The 25,641-nt window shown below is 40.4% G+C and overlaps 2 long non-coding RNA genes across 3 annotated transcripts in view; one reads left to right on the top strand and one right to left on the bottom strand.

Moving 5' to 3' along the window:
* Positions 1-25,641, bottom strand: part of LOC122558986 — an 85,627-nt gene that overhangs the window by 42,592 nt on the left and 17,394 nt on the right. The window lies entirely within an intron of this gene.
* LOC122558988 lies at positions 8,512-23,801 on the top strand. Of its 2 annotated transcripts, none has more exons than XR_006314301.1 (3): positions 8,512-8,594; positions 9,232-9,371; positions 23,172-23,801. It is a non-coding gene; the product is annotated as an uncharacterized LOC122558988 (long non-coding RNA). The 2 variants fall into 2 exon arrangements; XR_006314302.1 differs by having other exon boundaries at positions 23,167-23,801.

Raw genomic sequence — 25,641 nt, 5'->3', positions numbered from 1 at the left:
GAGCTTTTCCAATCTTTCTTCATAAGGTAAGCCCTCCAGTCCAGGCAGCATCCTGGTAAACCTTCATTGCACGCTCTCCAAAGCCTCTGTATCTTTCCTATCGTAGGACAACCAGAACTGGACACAATATTCCAAGTGTGGTCTCACCAGGGACTTGTAGAGCTGTAGTAAGACCTCGCGGCTCTTAAACTCTATACCCCTGTTAACGCAAGCCAAAACCATATGCTTTCTTAACAACTCTATCCACTTGGGTGGTAACTTTGAGGGATCTATGTACTTGCACACCCACATCCCTCTGTTCCTCCACATTATCAAGAATCCTATCTTTAATCCTATATTCAGCATTTGAGTTCGACCTTCCAAAATGCATCACTTCGCATTTATCCAGGTTGACCTCCATCTGCCATTTCTCAGCCCAGCTCTGCATCCTGTCTATGTCGCGCTGCAGCCTGCAGTAGCCCTCTATACTATCAACGACACCTCCAAACTTTGTGTCATCTGCAAATTTACTAACCCTCCCCTCAACCTCCAAGTCATTTATAAAAACTATGAAGAGCAGAGGCCCAAGAACACAGCCCTGCAGGACCCCACTCAACACTGATCTCCAGGCAGAATACTTTCCATCTACAACCACTGCTTTCTGTCAGCCAACCAATTCTGAATCCAGATAGCCAAATCTCCCTGTATCCCATACTTCCTGACTTCCTGAATGAGCCTACCATGGGGAACTTTATCAAATGCCTTGCTGAAGTCCATATACACCACATCCACTGCTCGACCTTCGTCGACCTGTCTTGTCACCTCCTCGAAGAACTCAATAAGATTTGTGAGGCATGACTGCCTTTAATCACACTATGCTTTGTCAAATAGTCATAGATCCTATCCCTCAGAATTCTTTCCAAAACTTTGCTGACCTCAGATGTAAGACTGACTGGTCTGTAATTTCCAGGGATTTCCCTGTTACCCTTCTTGAAAAGTGGAACAACATTCGCCTCCTTCCAATCCTCCGGTACGACTCCCCAATCTGCTCAGACTCCACGCACAAGTTCCGTCCGCTATCCCTGATCGGCCCTACCTTCTCCCTGATCATTCTCTTATTCCTCACGTATGAGTAAAGTGCTTCTGGGTTCTCCCTAATCCTATTTGCCAAGACTTTTTCGTGCCCCCTCCTGGCTCTCCTCAGTCCATTTCTGAGCTCCATTCTAGCAAGCCTGTAATCCTCTCAAGCTGTGCTAGATCCTTGGTTCCTCCACATTACGTAAGCTGCCTTCTTCCTTTTGACGAGATGCTCCTCTGTTCTCGTCATCCAACCTTCCTTAATCTTACCCCTTCTTACCCATCTCAGAGGAACAAATTTGTGCATCACTCGCAACAACTGCTCCTTAAATAGTCTCCACATGTCTGCTGTGCCCTTTCTGTGGAACAATTGCTCCAAGTGTGTACTTCCCAACTCCTATTGGATAGCGTCATAATTTCCTTTTCCCCAATTAAATATCTTCCCTCGGTTACTCCTCCTTTCCCTCTCTAAGGCTATGGTAAATGTTAGGCAGTTGTGATCACTGTCACCAAAGTGTTCTCCCACCGCGAGATCTGACACCTGTCCTGGCTCATTGCCGAGCACCAAATCCAAAATGGCCTCTCCCCTCGTTGGTCTGTCTACATACTGAGTAAGGAAATCCTCCTGAACACACCTGACAAAAACAGCTCCATCCAAACTATCTGCACTAAGGAGGTTCCAGTCGATATTGGGAAAGTTGAAATCACCCATAACTACAACCCTGCTACCTCTGCATTTTTCCAGAATCTGCCCGCCAATGCATTTTTCAATCTCTCTACTGCTATTAGGTGGTCTGTAGAAAACCCCGAGGTGGTTACTCCCTTGCTGTTCCTGACTTCCACCCATACTGACTCAGCAGACAGACCGTCCTCAGCAACCTTCGTTTCTGTGGCTGTGATGCATTCTCTGATTAGTAATGCTACGCCCCCTCCTCAGTTTCCATCCTCCCTGTTCTTTTTAAACATTCTAAACCCTGGAACATCAAGGCAACCATTCCTGCCCCTGTGAAACCTACGTCTCTGTTATGGCCACAACATCGTATCCCCAAGTACTGATCCATGCTCTAAGTTCATCACTCTTATTGATGACACTCCTTGCATTGAAGCAGACACACTTTAACCAATCCCTCTGTTTCATCATATAAAAAACTTTCTCGATAGATTCACTACATTCTGTCACTGCCCCATCTGCAAATGTCCCCCTCTCAGATATGTGGCTCTGATTCCCAACCCCCTGCCAATCTAGTTTAAACCCTCCTGAATCACATGAGCAAATCTCCCACCCAGGACATTTGTGCCCTTCCAGTTCAGGTGCAACCCGTCCTTCATGTACAGGTCCCACCTTCCCCAGAAAGTATCCCAATGGTCTAGGTATCTGAAGCCCTCCCTCCTGCACCAGCCACGCAGCCACGTGTTAAGCTGCATTTGCTGACTGTTCCTCACCTCACTATCTCATCTACACCGATATTGGTAGCTGCAGCTAATGTTTGTAGGTTTTGTTGTCCAGTTATAATGGCTTAATATTTCCTGCCATTTTCAGCAATATGTTGAAGTTATGCCCTTTTTTTTTATCTCTGAATACTGTTCATCTGCTTTTTTTTCTTCCTTATTATTTTATGGCTTTTCTTTTTGGAAATTTCTGATTGGTGTTAAAGCTATAATCAGCCACATAATGTCCTTAGATAGCTCAGCTTCTAAGAAAATCACCGTTTTTGTCCTTGTTAGGTATCTAGTGATGAATGGATCAATTGATTTATATTCCAGTTATAAAAAACTGATCTTCCAGCATGTCCCATGTCCCCTTAGCAATCTGATTCTCCTGAGACAGACCCGAGAATTGACTCTGTGCAACCCCTCAATTCCTTGATTTTTCACAACTTGCAGTTCTAAATCTAACAAATATTGTTCATTCATTTGTTTAAAAAGTCTGAATTCAGACTGAATATCTAAGGCCTTCTAATTTTTACTCTGCAATTTGGAGGTCATCTTCTTGATGTTCACTCTCTTTTATGGGTGCTTTTGATGTCTATGGGATGTTTAGGCTTGCTGCTATCTGGGGAGACTCAGCAATGCAGTGGCTGCATTCACATTGTCTAAGGAAAACAATTGCCAATCACCACATCGTGGTTTAATGTTTACTTAATCAAATGTACCTATCTCACACAGAATTTTGGGTATTTAGACATAAGTTATTTTGAAAGTCGATCACAGGAGTATTCATCATGGAGATTCATTACAAAGTTCAACTACTATTGTTAATAGAAAACACAGTTTTCCTCCTTTTTCCTACATGCTGCAAGCTAGACTGACAATGACTAATAGTCACACATTTTACATCCTGGTTACTTACTCACCTTTTCTGAAAGTCATATCACAACACTGGAAATCATGGATTCTCTATAATTGTGTTTTGTGGATTTCCAAAAAATTGATGAGTTTGGAGATATCTTGTTTCTATTTGCTTTCGTTTCACTCATCCAAATAAAGTTCTCACTTCTTGTCAAGGATGTCAATGTTGCTTCAATGCTTTGAATGAGTCAAATTTGTATTCGCCAAAACTCAGTTTGAGGTGAAGTTGTCTGCTACCCCTCCAACAGATTAGGATAGCTTCATTTAGCTGAATCTGTACCCATTTGTTACATGATCATATCAACCAATCAGAGTATGCTAGTCTGTGAAACTACAGGCAAGCTATTATTAGGTATCAAGATCTCTGCTAGTGGGCCTGAACCTGTGAGAAGGTGACGTAGACTGGAGATAATGTGAACTTGATGCAGCAAGTAAAAGGCAAGTGGTGTGACACAAAAAAGTTCAAAGTTTGTGCGAAGATTTGTAGCTCGGGTGCTCGTTGTTGTGGTTCTGTTCGCGAGCTAGAAGTTTTTGTTGCAAACGTTTCGTCCCCTGGCTAGGCGACATCATCAGTGCTTGGGAGCCTCCTGCGAAGCGCTTCTTTGATGTTTCCTCCGGTGTTTACAGTGGTCTGTCCCTGCCGCTTCCGGTTGTCAGTTTCAGCCGTCCGCTGTAGTGGTTGGTATATTGGGTCCAGGTCGATGTGTTTGTTGATGGAGTTTGTGGATGAATGCCATGCCTCTAGGAATTCCCTGGCTGTTCTCTGTCTGGCTTGCCCTATGATAGTAGTGTTGTCCCAGTCGAATTCATGTTGCTTGTTGTCTGCGTGTGTGGCTACTAAGGATAGCTAGTCGTGTCGTTTCGTGGCTAGTTGATGTTCATGTATGCGGATTGTTAGATGTCTTCCTGTTTGTCCTATATAGTGTTTAGTGCAGTCCTTGCATGGTATTTTGTACACTACATTCGTCTTGCTCATGTTGGGTATCGGGTCCTTCGTTCTGGTGTGTTGTTGTCTGAGCGTGGCTGTTGGTTTGTGTGCAGTTATGAGTCCTAGGGGTCGAAGCGCTTCGCAGGAGGCTCCCAAGCACTGATGATGTCACTTAGCCAGGGGACGAAACGTTTGCAACAAAAACTTCCAGCTCGGCGAACAGAACCACAACACAAAAAGTGGAAATTGTGAAGGAGTGAAAGAATCCACCATTGATTTTGTCAACCATTCTGAAGCACAAGGCAACTATCTGAGAACAGTGAACCAAGAAGTGGATGGGCGACAGCGACCTAGTGATATTATCACTAGACTGTTAATCTAGAGTTTAGATCAGAGTGGCGCTGGAAAAACACAGCAGGTCCTTAATCTAGACACCCAGATAACATTCTGTGGACTCAGGTTCAAGTCTCACCACAGCAGATGGTGGAATTTAAATTCAAGTTAAAACAAATCTGGAATTAAGTGTGTATGATGACAGTGAATCAGATTGCCAATTGTGGGAAAAACCCCTCTGGTTCACTAATATTCTTTAGGAATATAACAGGCCATCATAACAGGCTTACTTTTGACTCCAGAGCCACAACAATATAGTTGACTCTTAACTATTCTCTGGGCAATTAGGGATGGGCATTAAATGTTGGCCTAGCCAGCGATGTGCTCATTCCATGAATGAAAATAAAAAAACAGATTTCTATCCAGCAAGAAAACAGATGAGATTGGCTGACTATTCTGACATTGAAGAAGATTCACTAATGTGGTTGAAAGTTTCTCAAACAGAGAATTAGATTAGATTAGATTAGCAGGAAAGGAGTCATCCCGCTAATGAGGCTGAACCACAAGGAGTTCATCTGCAGTGATGGATGGCTGGACCAATTCTAAACAAGGCACTGCATCAGCTTCAGTGCAGCAAGTGGTGAGGGTAAAGCAGTTATGGTAGCAATGACAGATGATTAGCCGCAAAATGGTCTTGCCCATGAAATGAAAAGGGACCAATAAATAATTTTATTATGAATGAAATTGAATTGTTTTACCACCTTTTACAGGATTGCTGTTTAAGGTTGAAAAAAGAAATATATAACAGTGAAAAGCATATCGAGCAACATGCCAATAGTCTGTTTCAACAAGGATGGCACCATGAAGCTGCTACTAGGAAAGTCTGAGAAGCCATATTGCTTTGCAAATGGCAAGACACCCACCCCTCCCCATTCAATACGAGGCTAACAAAACTACTGGATTGACTGTCAGTATTTTTGGGTCTGCATCAGGAAAGTGGACATAATGTCTCAATGGAGAAAAGGGAAGATTTTTGTGTGTGTGATAATGCGTATTCCATTACTGTCGGCCACAGAGTGTCAAGATGACAACCTTGTTTCTCAATGTTAAGGCCAAGCTCCAGCTGATTGATATGAGTAACAAATGTGATGCAAACTGTGTGATATATTTGATAAATTTATTGTAAGTTTGGGTTACTGGTTTTTGAGTTGGTAACCAGTGGGTTTTTTGAGTGTCTGAACTTAGTAATCAACGTGTAACTTCTTCAATAGCCATACTGATTTCTTTTAAAATAGTTTCAAAATCTGGTTTTAGAGTGAATATATTTTGTACACCACTAATGGACTAGGGTCTACTTTAGATTGTTTTGCAACCCAACAAGATAAATAATGAGACATCAAGGTTTGTTAGAGACTTCTAGATTTTTACATTTGCAATCTTAAGGGAAACATCCATAGCTTATAAAGGGAGAAATTTGGTTTCAGTTTTATTTTGAGTTTTGGGCAATCCTGTGAAGTCTTTGGAATAGGATGGCTGTGTAGGCTGGCACTCTTGAGAAGGATAGGATATAGTGAACTAGGTTACGTTAGAGTGAAGAGTTAGTTTTAGTCTCAGACCAGAAGTGTTGAGATAAAATCTTGAAGAAATTACTTAAAGCCGTGTATGTTTAAGCAGGTGTGTAACAGCTCCAGGAAGAGGCCATCTGCAATTCTAACATATTTGCTGAAGTCAGAAGTGATGTAAACTTACTGAGTTGTTAGATACAGAGACTCTGGTGTGAGTATTGTGGCATTTTGGGGACTGTACCAGGGATGTCTTTTTGGTACTACATAAAAGCTGTTGTTCCTTTTCAATATATGAAGCAGTGTTCTGGGATTAATGGGATTATGCTCTGTGTGTTTAAAAATCTTTGATTTTGTACTATGAGGAGATGGTTTAATTTATTCTATTTTATCTTCATTTCCTTTGTTAATAAACTTCTGTTTTATTGTTGAAGGAACATCTGCAGCATTGTGTACTTACATTTCAGCAAAATACCACTTTGTTACAACCAAATTATGATCTATCAAGCCAGATCTCTGTCTAGGATCTGATCGTCAGACTGGATCATGATATTACGGACTTAAAGATTAACTGCCAACAATAGTCTGTTTTCCAGATAGCTGGCATGATCCTATGATAATTATCCAACACTCAGTATTCCAACCATCCAGGAATGTGTGCTAGAGAATAAAGACAAGTAATTGAACACCATTATGCATGAACAGCTCAGGTACAGTCACAGTCAAGGGACTAAGCTGAAACGTCATTCAGCCCTGAAACTACTGAAACAAAGATCCAAGTGTCTCTTTAAATGCCTGAGGTTTATCTATATTATATGCCACATACATTCTGTTGCATCATTGTTCTGAGCTGTGTGGCAATACAAAGAGGATTGAATGAAGGAAAAGGGTTCATAGAAGGAGGGGGCTGATCACAATCATTGTGGCCTATGAGATTAGGGATCAGTTGACAAAACAGTCCTTCCAGTTACCTGATCATTGCTCTTCATTTCCCCTCTCCCCACCTTATCTCAGTCCCAACCCTCGGACTCAGCACCGCCTTCTTAACCTGCGAATCTTCTTCCCGACCTCTCCGGCCCCACCCCCTCTCCGGCCCTATCACCCTCACCTTAACCTCCTTCCACCTATCGCATTCCCAACGCCCCTCCCCCAAGTCCCTCCTCCCTACCTTTTATCTTAGCCTGCTTGGCACACCTTCCTCATTCCTGAAGAAGGTCTTATGCCCGAAATGTCGATTCTCCTGCTCCTTGGATGCTGCTTGACCTGCTGCGCTTTTCCAGCAACACATTTTTCAGCATTGCTTTTCTGTGAAAAGTTATACAATGTCCTTTACATCAACAATCCTTGTTGTCACCACCACATGCATGGTCTCCTCTAATTCACACATTATTCTTGTGAGAAATATAACACTGTCCCTTCAATGTTACTGGATCAAAATTTTGGAACTCCCTCCCTAAAAACACTGATTACAACAACAGCACATGGACTGCATTGGTTCAACAGGGTCTCACCACTAATTTCTGAAAGTTAATTTGAGATTGGCAATAAACTTGCCAGTGCTACTCACATCCCAAGAATGACAACAAACTCCTTTCACCACTTCCTTCACCTAGCATTAAAAAAAAGATACCATTCACCAACATATATATGAATGTTATATTGACAATGTAAACTTAGAAGCTGTTATGAATAGACAATGCAAAGCAAAATGTCAAATGTGATAAGGGTGATTAATTTAATAGAAAACACAATAATTTCATCAAATTTATCCTCAACCAATTGTCAATCAATGATTGTATTTTATAAGCAGGCTTACTTTGATTTAGTCCCTACCCTCCCCTTCACTGTTTTGATCACACAGCACTGTCCCTTGCTGTGAAGGGCAGTGTTTGTCACTGGCCACCCGGGTGTTTTCCTATCTTCCTGGTGGTGGAAATTGAATAAAGAGTGGTGCACTTTGTGTCTTTCACTGTGTCTCACACCTGCACACACACACCATGGGTGCTGGGGATAAAATAAGCACTACTGCACTTAGGTGGTAGTGTGGGGGTTAAATAAAAAACAAAAAAAAAAAGAAAAAAAAAAATAAGCAGGCTTACTTACTTTCCTTGCAGCTATTGGGCAGAATTTTATGGCCCATCCACTGAATGTGTGTTCAACAAGAGGGTTTGGACTAAAATATTGGGTCTGCAGCCCGGCTCCAATATATTTATATATGGGGATGATGGCTAAGGTGCCTTTTAGGCTGCATTCCATAAGCCTATTGAGGCCCAATTAAATGGGTCTCAATCTGTCTCCAGTGTCATAAAACACAGGATTGTGACATGTCAGGGAAGAGTTGTTTTAAAACTGCTTTTTTTGAAAAGGTAGGGAGGAGCATATCAACAGGCCAAGGGCTTGGTGGGGAGCAGGAGTGGTTGCACTTTGTGCAGAGTCAACCACCTCCAAGATTTCACCACTACACCTTATTCCTCCCCACCCAATGGGAAGTAAACTGTTGGATATGGTTTATTTATTCTAGTTGAATTTGTCATGTTTTATGTGGGTAGAATATATGTGGGTATTTTCCAGTTGTTGGGTAGATGGCAGTATTGTAGTTGTATTGGAAGATCTCAACTAAGGCTGTGGCTAATTCTGGGACATAAGACTTCAACATTGCTCTGGGATGATTTGGAGGCTTATAGCATTTGCTGTGTCCAGTCAGCCTTTCCTTGATGTTGTATTATGAATCACAGTTGATATGTCAGTGTAGCTTGAAGAAATATATTCATGATATCACCACTGTGTCATAACGTGTGAACTGAGGGTAAAAATGTCTCATATGTCATCTTACTTGGGACCATTTGAAGCATGACATTCAATAAGAAGTATGCTGCTCTGTGTAATTTAATGGCTTAATTTCAGGACAGACCTGATATTATTTATATATAATAGCTAGTTTTATTAAACATTTGTTGGATTCTTTATTGTTACAATATGTATTTGTTTTGAATGTTATGACAGGTACCGTAAGCATGAACAAAATACCTGCTGGAAGCAAAACCCACTTCAGTGATTTACATGGTGAATTCAATTGGCAGAGAACTGGAATTGTGTGACAGTGGATATGTCAGGGGAAGGCTCAGAAGACTTGGTTAGTCAAGGTAAAGTAAAATCTCCACAGTGTTACCAGACTATAGGACTGCTCACTCATTAGAGAGAGACAACATGGCGGTGGTTTAACCTGAGGCATACCATACCTCAAGCAAGAGGAGGGGTTGAGAAGGAGAGCCCTTCATGGTAACCTTAGCCGATATAAGAATTAATCTATGCCCTGCTGGGTTAACATGATTGTAAATTCCTCAGCCATTCTTTTTAGAGACATGTGCTAAGCTCTGCCATTGTTGCAGAGGTGGATCTTTTGGTTGTGGGATTGCTCATCTCTGTCCATATGATGCTGCCCTTGTGTTTTAGAAAGCATTTACACCTGTTTGTAGCTTCACCAGATTTTTACCTCATTTTCAGCGACATCTAGTGCTATTCCCAAAACACTTTTCTAAACTCCTTAATGAGCTAGGGTTAGCCTTCTGGATTGATGGCGATGGAGGAATGTGGAATACATGAGGCTATGAGGTTACATATTGTAAAAGTGTGCAGCTCTGCTGCTGCTGGTGTCCCTCAGGAGCTCAAGGGTGATTAGTTGCTAGTGCAATTGAGGAAAAATCAGTAAAACCTAAAAAAAATTGCCAAGTACTTCAAATGCCAGTGAATATGTTGCCTGCTTCCACCCAATTCAAAATCAACATAACATTAAAACCAATCTCTCAGTGTAATTTTGATCTTGATCTTGTAAAAAATAAATCAAATTTGCTTTGCATTGCTTTAGAATCTGCCAAAATTCTCAGGTGCTGTGGATGCTCAATTTTATGATCTAACATTTGCATGATTGTTTGTTTTATAATTGCATAAGTGATTATCAACAAACTCAGGTACTCCTGCCTCCAGTTAGAGAGGAAATGTTTAAGCCAAAGACAGTATAAAAGAATAAGCATATTTAAAGCAAAGTGTCTCAACATGTAAAATATTCTGAACCCAGCCATAAATTTTCCAAAAACTAAAATAGAGAGTGATTTAGAAATGGCAAAGTGGGTCAAAAGGAAAGCAACCTGCAATTGCAGCTATCAACATACAACAAGCGATGGAACTTGCCAAAACTTGATCTCTGGCCACTAAATGCAAGGTAATGCTGCATTAGACGACCAGGAAGATTTTCACTGTGCCACTTAACAGCATTACAAAATGCAGCCAGGTTTCAACCCATTACAATTGTCCCTGCACAGTACAGGTTCTTGCCGTTTCAAAGCTGCAAATATCCTTGCTACTGATGCCGTTTTAAATCTAAATTATTTAATTTAATCTACTTTTGTTTGATGATTCTGTATCAATTATCTTCTTTTTCTGCTATTTCTAATATATTGGTTTTTAAAGCCAAGTACTTTTATCTTTGACTCTTCCATCTCGCTTTTGATTTTTCTATTGAACCAATGTTGCCATTGGAATTATTTTCTAAACGTTTTACTGCTATAACATTATCTACCTATTTCACTCCATTTCTTAGTTCTGGATTCAGCATTCCGTCCCATCCGACTAAAGCACGCTGACTTAAAACACAATCCCGGTTGCATTTTGAAAAAGGTCCTACCTCTTGTGATTTACGTTATTTATTTGCACTTAACACTATAGTTTTAAATAAGTTAATTGTGCACAGCAGAACCCAAAAAGTAATCAGATTATGTAAAATGCAGGAACTAAATGCCAAACCACAAATTGCACAGTCATTCTAATCTTGCTTACAAATTCAATGGACTGTAATTTGCTGCAGGAGTAAATTAACGGCATCTGCCGTTGGTTAGACCTGTCGTTCCAGCTTTAGATTCTTACATTTTGTTCATGGTCATTTACTGAAAATACCGGAGTATCCAGAACTCTAGCTCTGGGATCTGAGAGGGCAGGGAAAGCGACTTTGTATTTACTTACCCAATCAAATTAAAGGATTAAGAATTTAACGTCTTAAGGAGCGAGCTGTAACTTTGAGCGGGTGTATTAAATGTCAAACTATCGAAAGAGACAGAAAGACCAATTGGATTGAAGAAAGAAAGGAAAAGGTAAAATACTTACTTTTAAATCTCAATTTTAAAAATCAACTAGTCATGTGACCTGAAGGCCTGAATTAGCACATTTAAAGTAGTTAACTTCCGGTGTGGGAAAGTGTTTTGTAGTTATTAATGATGATAAAGTCATTAAAAAGATATTTAGACTCAAAAGGTAAGACATAAATTTCTACAGCAAGTTTCATTTTGTATCCACTGTGAAAACAGTGACTTCATGATATTCACTGTATTTCAAAGGTGATAGAAAACAAGATGCTTCACTGACAAAGCTAACATAAGATGTGGGGATGTCTTAAACAGGGCCTTGGTGATACCAAGGCTGGAGTATTGTGTGCAGCTTTGATTTCCCTATTTAAGAAAGAATATACTTGCTACAGAGGTATCTCGTCAAAGGTCTCCTGTTATTTGCAGTGCATAGTACTTGACACTTGTCCTGCCTCCTCAGAGCCAACTCTGAGGGAGTAGAATTTTTTTTAGAGCCAGCTCTGTATGAGCAGAACCTCTGACACTCCTGTTTATTATTTTTTCTTTTCTATTTTTAACTTTTTTTTTCTTATTTTTACCCCCACACTACAGTTAGGCAGTAGTGCTTATGTTTTCCCCAGCACCCATGGTGTGTGTGTGCTAGTGTGAAACACAGTGAAAGACACAAGGTGCACGAATCTTTATTCAAATTTCCACCACCAGGAAGAAAGGAAACACCCAAGTGGCCAGTGACAAGCAGTGCCCTTGACATCAAAGGGCAATGCTGTGTGATCAAACAGTGAAGGGGAGGGCAGGGATTAAATCAAAATAGAGTTAGAGGGGGAAATAATACACTCCACTCCCTGCGGTGCCACCTCTCCCTGAACAACTCCATGGTGTTGGTGGACATCATGTGTCCTTCTCCAGAGACACCCGGGCTCCAATGTAACCGCGGAAGAGGGGCAGGCAGTCGGCCCTAAACATTCCTATTTTTTTTTCTGCTTAACAAAAATACTTTATTAGTTATGACATACCATAATATATGCACATTTCTACAATATAAACATTTTCCAAAAATCTATGTTCAAATCTATTGAGAAAACAATGAGAAGTAGATTTACATATTGTAATTTAACCATACCAATAAACAATCCACCAGGGAAAAAAAACAGGCTGGGCTATCTCAAACATTTCACATTGTAATTGTAAAAACAGTCTCAGAATTTTAGATGCGAGGTGTGATTATACCTGTCAGCCAGGGCTCTCTGACTGGATCAGGTTAACCTGATCCAATCAGGGAACACTTATTCTATGAGGTCCACCTGGCTGACATTGTTACAATCACTATAGAAGGAATACAGCATAGGTTCACTGAGCTGATACTGAAGATGTCAAGACTGTCCTATGAGGAATGATTGATTTGACTGGGTCTGCATTTACTTAACTTTAGAATGATAAGAAGGTATCCGATTGAAATGTACAAAATTATAACAAGGCTGGATAGATTAGATGCAAGGAGGATGTTTACCCTGGTTTGGGAGTCTAGAACCAGGGGTCAAAGTCTTGGGATATGGGATAGAACTGAAAAGAGGAAACATTTCTTTGCACAAATTGCAGTGACTTGTCAAATTCTCTACACAGAAGGCAGTAGAGGTCAGGTCAATGAACATATTTAGGAATGTACAGTTAAAAGAGTAAAGATTTCAGTTTCTTGACTCTGTTCCTACTTGCATTTGATGACAAAAGTCTGGTCTGAATAATTGTTTGTGCTAGAGTAATCCAGACTGGATTACATTCTACACCAGTTTGGTTAGTAGAAAAGCCATTGTTCATTTCACTGGCTTTAGGTTTTACCCTTGTCTTAGTAAAGTTACAAACCTTGCTATGGTATAACTGTGATATTCATTTTTAAGGTACCTTTGAGTCTCACAAGATGCTAGTGTGCTTTATTGATATCAATGCTTTGGAACTTGCTTGGCATCTCCAATACTGCAGAAAGTTCAGTTGTTGTGTTATTAATGTAAATTTAAGCATAGATGTAAATACACATTAGGTTCCCATTTTTCTAAAGTGTCTTTTTAGTTCAAACTTTTAACAGAATCCAACATTAGTTATACTTCAGATGACGATCCTAAACTTACAACAATATTCCTTATGTGCCTCAATAATGATTCACAGTGTTATATCACTGTAAATAACTCAGTTTATTGTAAGCACCCAGTTTTAGTGGCTCCAGTTGTAAGATCTATCTTTTTCTTTGGTATTCACCCCTTCTACAGGCAACACTTAAGGCTTAGCCCAGACTGACCTTAGTGCTAATGGAATTCAAGTAAAGTGGCTCCTGCAGGATCTTTGACATTGAAAGTAAAGCTTTGAGTGTTGATCTGGACCATAAAGGAAAATAGCAAATGAGGTTTGCAAAGGGCACAGCTTATGAAAAATTGAAACTGTTCTCAACAATGTTGAAATGCTGTTGCGGTGGAAACAAGTGAGTTGCGACCCATGATGAGCTTGATGAAGGTGCCTAACATGGTTTCAAATAACCAGAGAAAGTAATGCTCTTGTTGAATGATTTGGAGATGCCAGTGCTGGACTGGGGTTTACAAAATTTAAAGCTCGCAACACCAGGTTATAGTTTAACAGGTTTAATTGGAAGCACTAGCTTTCGAAGCACTGCTCCTTCATCAGGTGGTTGTGAAGTACACAATTGTAAGGCACAGAATTTATAGCAAAAGTTTACAGTATGATTTTACAGAAATTATACATTGAAAAATACCTTGATTGTTTGTTAAGTCTCTCATCTGTTAGAATAACCATGTTAGTTTTACTTTCATATGTAAATCGCAAATTTTTTTTAAAAAAAATTACGTTCTCAGGTGAACTTTAACAGTATAATTCAGATAAAAGCGAGGTGCTGCATTTTGGGAAAGCAAATCTTAGCAGGACTTATACACTTAATGGTAAGGTCCTAGGGAGTGTTGCTGAACAAAGAGACCTTGGAGTGCAGGTTCATAGCTCCTTGAAAGTGGAGTCACAGGTAGATAGGATAGTGAAGAAGGCGTTTGGTATGCTTTCCTTTATTGGTCAGCGTACTGAGTACAGGAGTTGGGAGGTCATGTTGCGGCTGTACAGGACATTAGTTAGGCCGCTGTTGGAATTCTGGTGCAATTCTGGTCTCCTTCCTATTGGAAAGATGTTGTGAAACTTGAAAGGGTTAAGAAAAGATTTACAAGGATGTTGCCAGGGTTGGAGGATCTGAGCTACAGGGAGAAGCTGACAGGCTGGGGCTGTTTTCCCTGGAGCGTCGGAGGCTGAGGGGTGACCATATAGAGGTTTACAAAATTATGACGGGCATGGATAGGATAAAGAGAGAAAGTCTTTTCCCAGAGGGCATAGGTTTAGGGTGGGAGGGGAAAGATATAAAAGAGACCTAAGGGGCAACTTTTTCACGCAGAGGGTAGAATGTGCTGTTAGAGGAAGTGATGGAGGCTGGTACAATTGCAACATTTAAGAGGCATTTGGATGGGTATATGAATAGGAGGGGTTTGAAGGGATATGGGCCATGTGCTGGCAGGTGGGACTAGATTGGGTTGGGATATCTGGTCGGCATGGACAGGTTGGACCGAAGGGTCTGTTTCCATACTGTACATCTCTATGACTCTATAACTGGTGTCAGCCCAGATAATGTGTTGAAGGTGTGCTGCCCTCGGTGCCATAATGTTTAGACTGATTCTAATTTTAAAAAAAATGAATTAACAGAATCTTACATGGATTCATGCAGTTTTTGAGCAAAGTACAATGTAACTCTGCAAGTACAAATTCACCCCACAAACATATGTGTGCATATGCATATTTGGGGGGACGGGGGGAGAAAGAGGGCGGGGAGAGGATGGGGGGGGGGGTCGTGAGTGTCTGTGTGAGTGAGTGAGTGAAAGTAAAGGGGTCTAAGTCTGTGAGAGGGTGCATGTGTGAGTGCTTCCAATTAAACTTGGACTATTACCTGGTGTTGTGAGATTTTTAACTTTGTTAAATGTGTTCAGAACAAAAGCCCTGAAGTTATCCATTCTTTAGGCATTAGAACTTTCAACGTGCTAAATGCTAGCCGGATTTAGTTCTGAGCAATTGTATGTTTTAAAGTTGAAGGGAAGTATTGATAAAACAAATCTGTGCTTAACATGGACATAATTAGTGCATGGACAGTATTCAAAGCATTATATCCTGCTCCAGAAAGTTCCTACAGCCTGTTCTGATATAATGCAATAGTTCTGTTCCTATGCGATCTGCGTTATAAGAAAATTGCATAATAGCATCACCATTTAAACCAATGGGACTGGAATCACGTTATAGCTAATACAGGTAAGGAAAGTTCACGTTTTATAAATAATGGTCTAAATTCTTCAATCACCAATTCACATTGAAGAAATGCGCATTATGGCAGAACCAACTGTATTGAGATAGATTATTAGATGATGTAAGGATGTAACAGTATGAAAAGTTAAAGCTGGAAGTGCTTCACACACTATTCACTATGATGATGCTGTATGGATGTAGTGAGAGAAGGGCTTAAGATCTCAAAGGAATAAGGCCTAACTTCTGGGTTTTCCTGATCATCTTTACAACAGTGTTTACCATATCAGTGTAACTTGTACCTAGTTACTATCATTTTGTTTAAAAGAATAACCGCTTTTCATTAGACTCCCAAGTGTTTTTTCTCTACCACTTGAGACCAAGCAGCTGCTTTAGATCTCTACCCTGAAAGAAACTGGTGGCAGCAAATCTACCCTCAAATGAGCAGTAGTATAGAAAGCTCACATAACATGATGATCAGTGGTATGGATTGCTCATACAACAGACATGATTAAGGATGTGGGCTGTAGCAATAGAAATTCAGGCTGGACATCCTCTAAGCTGTTACACATACACATGCAGCCCTCAGACATATTTTGTGAATGGCCTTAAACATACTGCATGAATTGAAGAAAGCAGTGTCAAAAGAAGGATCTGTTACAAGGAGATGTAATCTACAAGGAGTTTTAGACTGAAAATGAAACAGGAAATGAAATATGAAGGAAGTGAAGCCCCTACTCAAATAACTATGAAAGATGTGAACATTATTGAATGTGCCATTAAGTTAGGAGAAAAAGAAGAAAGATTTGCTGACAAGGATAGGGAATGTACAGGGTCTGTAGGAGGAGGACTTGGAAAGGCAATCATAGCTGTGCAAAGCCTCACACAGTGATTACCTGGAAAACATTATTTTTGGATGGTTAACAAGGTGGAAACAAGCACTGAAAAAAAAATCACAAATAATCAGAAACACTATACATTGTCTATTTGTCTAACAGAATAAAATGATGCTTCATTCTAAATTGATAATTGCTTCATTTTTTTCTGATGTAAAAAATTGTCAGACCCTACTACAGTGAAGAGCTGCACTGTGAAATTATTTCTGTTCATTCCGAGGGAATTTCTTATGGTGACCTTTGACCATATTTCTTCCACTTTCATTTCTATCCAGGATTTGACCAGCCAGATAGCTGTAATATGTTTTGTAATTCTTAGTTTTTGCAGTTTTTCAAAGTCAACAGTAATGACCAAACTTTTAACATATCTAAATGTCAATTGGTAATTGTCCAATCAGATTGCACTTGTTCCCTTTGGCTTTAGTTTACTCAGTCATTCTTGCAGCTGATTAGCCAGATCTTTTATTTCTTTGTAAGTTCTCAAGTACTCCAAATTACCTTCATTATGCTGTAATTATTTAAATGTACATAAACAAGTACTTGCGATGTTAACATTGAATGCAAGCAGTGCTTTTCAGCTTACACCCCTGATTAAAACACTGATGGCTGTAGGTGTTACATTACACTTAACATCTCCTTCTTTGTTAAAATCTTTAAATTTATAAATATGAATTAGATAATCTTATACTTTTAGTTATTCAGTGAAAACAATACTGGTGCTTTAAATTTCACTCGTAATTCATTTGTAATGTAGTGAAAGGGTGACCCTGTGGCTCAGTAGGTAGCACTGCAAACCAGGGGACCTGGGTTCAGTTCCAGCCTTGGATCTCTGTCTGTGTGGAGTTTGTAGCTCTCAGTGTTTGTGTGGTTTTCTGTGAGGTTCTGGTTTCCTCCCACAGTACAAAGATGTGCAGGTTAGGTGCACTGGCTAAATTGTCCCATTGTGTGCAGATTAGGTGGATTAGCCATGGTACGTCTGGGGGTATATACATGTATAGCATCTGGATGGAAGACTCCGTGTAGACTTGATGGACTGAATGGCTGCTTGCCACACTGTAGGGTTTCTAAATTATTTTATTGATCTAGATGGCAGACTTCATATAGAACTGTGTTACACATTGACACAAAAGGTACATACGGTTTCTTGTGAGGTGACACAATGACCACAAAATTCATTTGTGGTACTCCCATACATCCAGTGCTATAGATATTGGTACAGATCCAAAAATGGTGTCCATGGCACATGTTCACGCAATTGGAGCTGACTGCTATAGAAGTCATTTCAGGGAGGGAATTGGGTATGCACGGGATATATACATCAAAAGAAGTTTGATGGTAACATCATTCACTTAATGTCACTGGTCTGATGCTAGTATTGAAATTAATCAACAAAGTAAATTCCTCGTAACCTTGAATAACTAAGAGCAAGAATGACCCCCCTGCCCCACCCACCAGCTCCATTGAAAGGAATCATCAACCACTTGCAAGGTGCGCAAATTGATTTCTATAAATAAACTGACAACACCTGTGTGGAGAGAAACAAAACAATGATTTGGGTCCAGTGTGACTCTTTTTTTCAGAGGTTTATGAAAATATTTTCTTTATATACTTTTGACAGAAGCAGAGGGCCACTGCAAAAGCCAAAGGGGTTGTTAATGTTGGTATGAGAGATGTGAAATAGGGGAAATTAAGGTGTAAGAGGTAGAGAGAGAATGGATCTTCAGTAAGACAAAAGTAAACAAGACAAGGCTGTGGGGAGGGGTGGCGATGGGGTGGGCGGGGGAGAGAAAGTAACAAAAACACATTTTGCAGGCAGTTTCTAAAGTTGTGGAATTCAATGGGGAGAGCTCAGAGCTGTAAAATTCCTAAGCAGAAAAAAAAAAGGTGTGCCCATTGAGCGTGCCCCCCCCAAACCCATTTTACATTTTTAAAAATTTCTCCACTGTCAACAACCCCTTTTTACTGTAGGCCTCCATCTCAGTCAAAAGTAGAAAAACAACATCTTGCAACTTCTTTCAGTTCTGAAGAAGAAACTTTGTTTGTCTCTCCACAGATGCTGTCAGACCAGCTGAGTTTCGAGCATTCTGTGTTTTTCAGATTTCCAGCATCTGCAGTGCTTTGTTTTCATTTGATTTCTATAAACTGTTTGCTGAGCCTGTAGCAATAGCAAAATCCACATGGAAACAGGTGATCCATGCTGAATAATCTGTCATAGACCCTGCAGCACAGAAAAAGGCCCTTTGGCACATTAGGTCTGTGCCAATCAAAATTAAGCACCTAACCATTCTATTCTCATTTTCCAGCAGTTGTGTTTATGGATACAGAGAGGCAATCATGATGGGTTGACCAGGAAAGGTGGTGGTGGTGGTGGCGGGGGGGCTGAGGGGGGGTGAGGGGGGTGAGCTGGTACTTCCATCACACTTGACTTCTACCAGGCTGCAGGTCATCCAGGCTCAGTGTTTCAGCACGTGCAGATTTTATCTGTAAGTTACCCTTTAAAGTTTATGAAGAGGCATTATCTGAACTAATGCCTTAAGTGTGACAAAGTGACAGTGTTTCTTCTCAACGTGCTTCATTACTGCCGAATGACATTTAACGTGTTGATGCTGGTTTAAGTGCAATCATGGTAACCCATTTATGCATGGAACAATTTCTCAAATAGCAGTGAGATAAATTATATATTCATAGTTGTTGGTGATGGCTGAAGGTGGAATATTGGTCAAGAAACCAGGAAAACTCACTACACTACTTTGATTATTGCCCTGAGATCCTTTACATCCACGTGATAGGGCAGAGAGAAAGTGGTGTAATGCTTTACAAAAGAAGCTACCTTTAACAATGTAACACTGTCAGTAATGCTGAGATTGTATTTTCAATAATTTAAACCCAAAAGCTTTTCACTTGATTGAAGCAGCAGAGATAGGTAGAAGTGATTTTCTTTTATAAATCAGGCCACTTGTTTTATTTAAACAAAGATGTTATGAATTAATATTAACTTTCATTAATTCTTGCTGAAGGAAGTATCTATGTTCCATAGATTCATGAACAATTCTTTAATCAATTTTTACATTGAGGGATTTAGAGTTAAATCAATTGGTTACAAAATCATTCCTAAGCCAATCCTTTTAATGTTTGTTTGAAATTTTCTTTTTATGTAGTATGTTTTATCAGGGTGGCCTCGTATATTTTGTCCTCTTTCTATCTGAGCACGTTGACTCTGTGTGACTTTGTGTGTACATGTCTACAGCAAAACATTATGTTTACAATGAGTTTTCCCCATATTCCCAGTGCTTCCTTCTGACTACTGTAGAGAAGAGATTGACTGTAGAGTTAGAGAGATCAAACTGAAGCAAAAAAGTAGAGTTGGACTAGATACAGGCTTGGAAAATTTCAGTAAAATTAGATATTAATGATTATAGTGCAAATTGGAGTTTGTTTTTGTAAACAGAAGATTGCAAACTTCATTCTCCTAAAATAACTGATTGTATCTGCAGGTCTAGCAGCCATCTGGAGAGAAAAATCAGAGTTAGTGTTTCAGGTCAAGTGATCCTTCCTCAGAACTGGTAGTAAAAATGGAGTTAGTATATTCTCTGTATTTGAAGTAACTTGATTTCAACAAATTTAATTGTTAGAGTTTCCAAATAGCTTGTTGAAATTGTTGATCAGAAAGGAAGACTAACTAATCAAAATTATTTTTTAAAATCTCATCACCTATGGCACCAATAGGGTGAAAATTATCTTGGACTATTACACAGCCATTTTAGTCTTCATAGATCATACACTGAGTATTTTTCTAAGTAATCTAGCCTGTTCAATAATATTATTGCTAACATGCAACAGGTGTTTTTGTATTAAGTCATGATTTGTATAATCTGGAAACCTTAAGATATTAACTTTAAAGAAATATTACTGTAAGTATGAACAAGATTATTGCTGACTTAAGTTATGAAACACTGTAGGTTGACAAAGGTAAATGGAAACTAATTACACAAATTGCTTTTGAGTTCATGGTATGGCATAATTAATCACTGTAGCAACTGAAACCTGCTGTTAACTTATTATCTTAGTAAGAGTTTGCGGTAACCAGATTGATTCCTGGGATGGCAGGTTTGTCACACGAGGAGGGATTGGGTTAATTGGGCCTGTATTCACTGGAGCTTAAGAGAATGAGAGGAGGTCTCATTGAAACAAGTAAACTTCTGACAGGGCTGGATAGACTGGATGAAGAGATGATGATTCCCCAGCTGAAGAATCTACAACAAAGGGTCATAATCTCAGGATATGTGATAGGCCATTTTGGACTGAGAGGAGGAGAATTTTTTTCACTGTGCCGCAAACACAGAAGGGCGCAGAAGCCAAATCTTATTTAAGACAGAAATGGAAGACTTCTAAAGGGTAAAGGAGTCCAGGAGTATGGTAAATAGAACTATGGCATTGAGATGCAGGATCAGCTATAAACATGCTGAATGGCAAAAGTGGCCTCAATAGGCTGAATGACCTTCTGCTGCTCCTAAATCTCCATGTTTCTCATTACATTCCTACCATTCTATTTCTTGTGCTTCGAATATTGTCATTAGTTTCCCTTGATTTGAAGCTGCTGCCTATTCAGGTTTACTCCATGTGACTTCATATACTGAATAGATTGATGGCCTGATTCTCAACCTGCAGATCTTTGGATACATGGGACAGGACATCTCAAAGTAATGGGATGATGAGTATTTCCTTTTCTATCCTTCTCTGCGACTGCTCTACCTTATCATTAAAGTATTTGTTCTCAAGTGTGATGTGATATGGAGGACAGCTTGGTGCTATTTTGGATAGTTGGAAGTCAAGCATTTCTCAGTCATGAATGGAAGTGCTGGCAGGAGGCTGGAAGAACACAGCAAGCCAGGCAGCATCAGGGAGGTAGAGAAGTTGACCTTTTGGGTTAACCCTTCTTAGGACTGGGGTTGGGTGGAGGGGGAGCTTCAGATACTCCACTACACTGACCCCCAGTCCTGAAGAAGGGTTACACCCTAAACGTCCACTTCTTCACCTCCTGATGCTGGCTGGCTTGCAGTGTTCTTCCAGCCTCCTGCCTACTTTGGATTTCAGCATGTGCAGTTTTTTTGACTCTATGATTGGAAATGCTGTTGTGCTTCAGAAAGAGCCTGGAGTGTTTTCTTTTCCTTCCCCTGGAAAACTGGCCATTTGAGAGCTGATAAAGCAGTACCTCATAGATAAAGTGCCTGGCCACAGTTACCAATCCTTTATGGTTGGATTTGCAAGGGTTTCACCTAAATGCTTGGAGAGCTAGCTTCAAGAAGCACACCTACATTTGTTTGAAGGCCCTCCCATTAAATCTGGACAATGTAGCAGAGACATTGCTGCTGGAATTTCTCTAACACTCGTGTTACTGAGACACAGCTGAAAGCACACTGCAGTATGGAAGTGTGGTGATGACAGCTGCTTGAACAGTCTGTTGCTTTCAGGAGGTCTTTGCTGTCAAATACTTACTGCCATAGTCTGTTGAAGGCTAAGCATCCTTTTGAGAGAGATGGATGTGAAAGGCTCAATGTCTTGAATGCACCTTTCTCATTGTGGCCTGTGCCAGGAAGGAGGTCTGGAAACCAGTGGTGGTAATTTTGGGGCTCTATTTATCCCTTTACCCAAAATTGGCAGGCACAGGAAATCCTGCCAATCCCCAACCTGGGTCCCCACTCAGTAGTGAACAGATTTCTGATCAGAAATTGAAAAAGCACTTTTGATAGGGTTTGAGAGGACCATCACGTTGAAGTGTCCTCTCAGTTACATACCTAGTACTACAGTACTCATGCTCAGAACTGAGTTCTTGATGAACCTCAGGGAGCCTGCCTAATTGTCTTTAGTGGGGCAGCAAATCTAATCAAGGGGGAGATTGGGGGTTTCCTGGATAAAAAGTTCAGTGACTACTTTTCCCAAGAGAATGTGTTTTGGATTGTGTGCCCCACTCCCAAAAGTGAAAGTTCAGCACAGATAATTGAAATATTTCAAAGATTGCACTAAGTACTTCTATTTGAATGGGAATCACTAAGCTTGATAGTTGGTTATGCGATGATGATATTGAATTCATATAGAAGTGAATTGCATTCAGAGCAAATACACAATTACAGATCCATTCTTCTGTATAAAATGGGTGATGGTCTCAAAGCCACTTGTGTTATTTCCAGGATTGCTCGTTACACATTGTGGAAAATGTATTTTTGCAGGCTGAAAACAAGTATCAGGACTTTAAGTGATGCTTATTAAGTTGAGTGTGCAAAAAAGGAATATTTTGGGAAAGATTACAATAGTGATATTTTTCCCATAGTTATGGCACACCTACCCCTTCATTGATCACTTAGACTTATAGGCTGACTTTAAATCTACCTAGTGAGACCCAAGGTGGTCTGAAGGCTTATAAAAAAAGTGATGTGTGCCTCCTTAACTGCTCACATTTTAACATTTGACATCTTATACCAATGTTGATTTTTTTTTTCTGTCTCTGCATAAAAGTTTTTAAAACTTGAGTTTACAGGTCCACACATGCTAAACTTAAATCTCTTATTTGTTTCCCTGGTCAGTACAGGAGTAGTTGGTGACCTGTGAATGATCCACACATCTGATTAATGCTTGGTACCCTTCCTCCAATCAAGAAAACATCCTCAGGCATTAGCTGGTGTTAAATGGAGCATAACGATTTGCACCCATACTTGAAGAAAATGCGTCTGAAATGGATAACTGCCTTTCTCTGGATGATTATCACTCACAGCATTTAATTAAAGAGATGTTATCATAACCTGAGTAAGAGAAGATAGATTGCTGGCTGTGTGTTGCCAACAGTAGTTTATAACACAATAAAACAGACATTTGGATATATAGACTTTAACAACATTTGCTAATTTGTTCCAAACAAACACATCCTTGGAGATTCTAAATGAACACCACAGTTATAATTTTGACAGCAGGGATAAAAGGTCATTACGCCTTGGTTCCATTTCACAAAACGCTCAAGAAGATTTCACCAAAACAACTAAAGCCTCCATTTGAGTGAGTGGTGGGGCCACACAGGTAAAAAGGTCACAGATTTGATCTCCAGTCTTTGTTGATGATACCTGCCTGTTAAATGGATGATGCAGTAGATCTCAATGTGTTTGTGGTAAGTAATGATAAATCAACCAGAGTTCTACAGAGATTGTTTCATGTGAATCTTCTTGGAAATGCACCCTACAGCTGGACATCCAGATAAACCTCATTAAAAGGTTCGTGAATGAATCACAACTTGAAATGACAAGTTATTGGCATCTGTGAAGCCAGTAACCACAAGGAGTGACTTGATCTAGATTGTGGCCTTCTAGCTGTCAAATAGCTAGTAATCAGTGGACTGGAGTTGTAGAGAGCAACAATTTTGTCTTTTATCAGCACCAACGGCCTTCCATGATCTCAAAAGTAGATAAAGAGATCCCTGGGAGTCCCTTGATCCTAATAAACATCTCAACCCTGCCCACCAAACCGATTTCAAATAATAACTCAGTTGAAAAGTTATGAAAATCACCTATTGAGGAAAATCTCTAATCACAGCTCCTTGAAAGTGGAGTCACAGATAGATAGGATAGTGAAGGAGTTTGGTATGCTTTCCTTTATTGGTCAGAGTATTGAGTACACGAGTTGGGAGGTCATGTTGTGGCTGTACAGGACATTGGTTAGGCCACTGTTGGAATATTGCGTGCAATTCTGGTCTCCTTCCTATTAGAAAGATGTTGTGAAACTTTAAAGGGTTCAGAAAAGATTTACAAGGATGTTGCCAGGGTTGGAGGGTTTGAGCTATAGGGAGAGGCTGAACAGGCTGGGGCTGTTTTCCCTGGAGAATTGGAGGCTGAGGGGTGACCTTATGGAGGTTTACAAAATTATGAGGGGCATGCATAGGGTAAGTAGGCAAAGTCTTTTTCCTGGCATCAGGAAGTCCAGAACTAGAGGGCATAGGTTTCAGGTGAGAGGGGAAGATAAAAGACACCCAAGGGGCAACTTTCTCACGCAGCGGGTGGTACATGTATGGAATGAGCTGCCAGAGGAAGTGGTGGAGGCTGGTACAATTCAAACTCCACACAGTCAGTCACCTGAGGCGGGAATTGAACCCAGGTCTCTGGCGCTGTGAGGCAGCAGTGCTAACCACTGTGCCACCGTGCCGCCCTATGACATATATCTATGACTATAATGGAGACTGCACCCTTAATGTGTAAAGCCATTAGCATTGCGAGGCCAAGCTCATTAAAACCATGAACAGTAATATTCTTTACAGGAGTGAAACACTTATGGAGTTATTCCATTATATAATGAATTGAGGCAATAAGACAGTAGACAATAGATGCAGGAGTAGGCCATTCTGCTCTTTGAGCCTGCACCACCATTCAATATGATCATGGCTGATCATCCTTAATCAGTATCCTGTTCCTGCCTTACCTCCGTAACCCTTGATTCCACTATCCTGGAGAGCTCTATCCAACTCTTTTTCTTAAATGAATCCAGAGACTGGGCCTCCACTGCCCTCTCGGGCAGAGCATTCCACACAGCCACCACTCTGGGTGAAGAAGTTTCTCCTCATCTCTGTCCTAAATGGTCTACCCCATATTTTTAAGTTGGCCCCTCTGGTTCAGCACTCACCCATCAGCAGAAACATGTTTTCTGCCTCCAGAGAGTCCAATCCTTTAATAATCTTATGGATCAATCAGATCCCCTCTCAGTCTTCTAAACTCAAGGGTATAGAAGCCCATTAACTCCAGTCTTTCAGCGTAAGGTAATCCCACCATTCCAGGAATTGACCTCGTGAATCTACACTGCACTCCCTCAACAGCCAGAATGTCTTTCCTCAAATTTGGAGACCAGAACTGCACACAGTACTCCAGGTATGGTCTCACCAGGGCCCTGTACAGTTGCAGAAGAAACTCTTTTTGCTTCCATACTCAATCCCTCTTGTTATGAAGGCCAGCATGCTATTAGTGCTGAAAATGTGTTGCTGGAAAAGCGCAGGTCAGGCAGCATCCAGGGAACAGGAGAATCGA

This window comes from Chiloscyllium plagiosum, chromosome 18, assembly GCF_004010195.1.
Source record: "Chiloscyllium plagiosum isolate BGI_BamShark_2017 chromosome 18, ASM401019v2, whole genome shotgun sequence".
NCBI lineage: Eukaryota > Metazoa > Chordata > Chondrichthyes > Orectolobiformes > Hemiscylliidae > Chiloscyllium > Chiloscyllium plagiosum.
The sequence above is the reverse complement of the archived record's forward strand: the minus strand, read 5'-3'. Positions and strand labels throughout refer to the sequence as shown.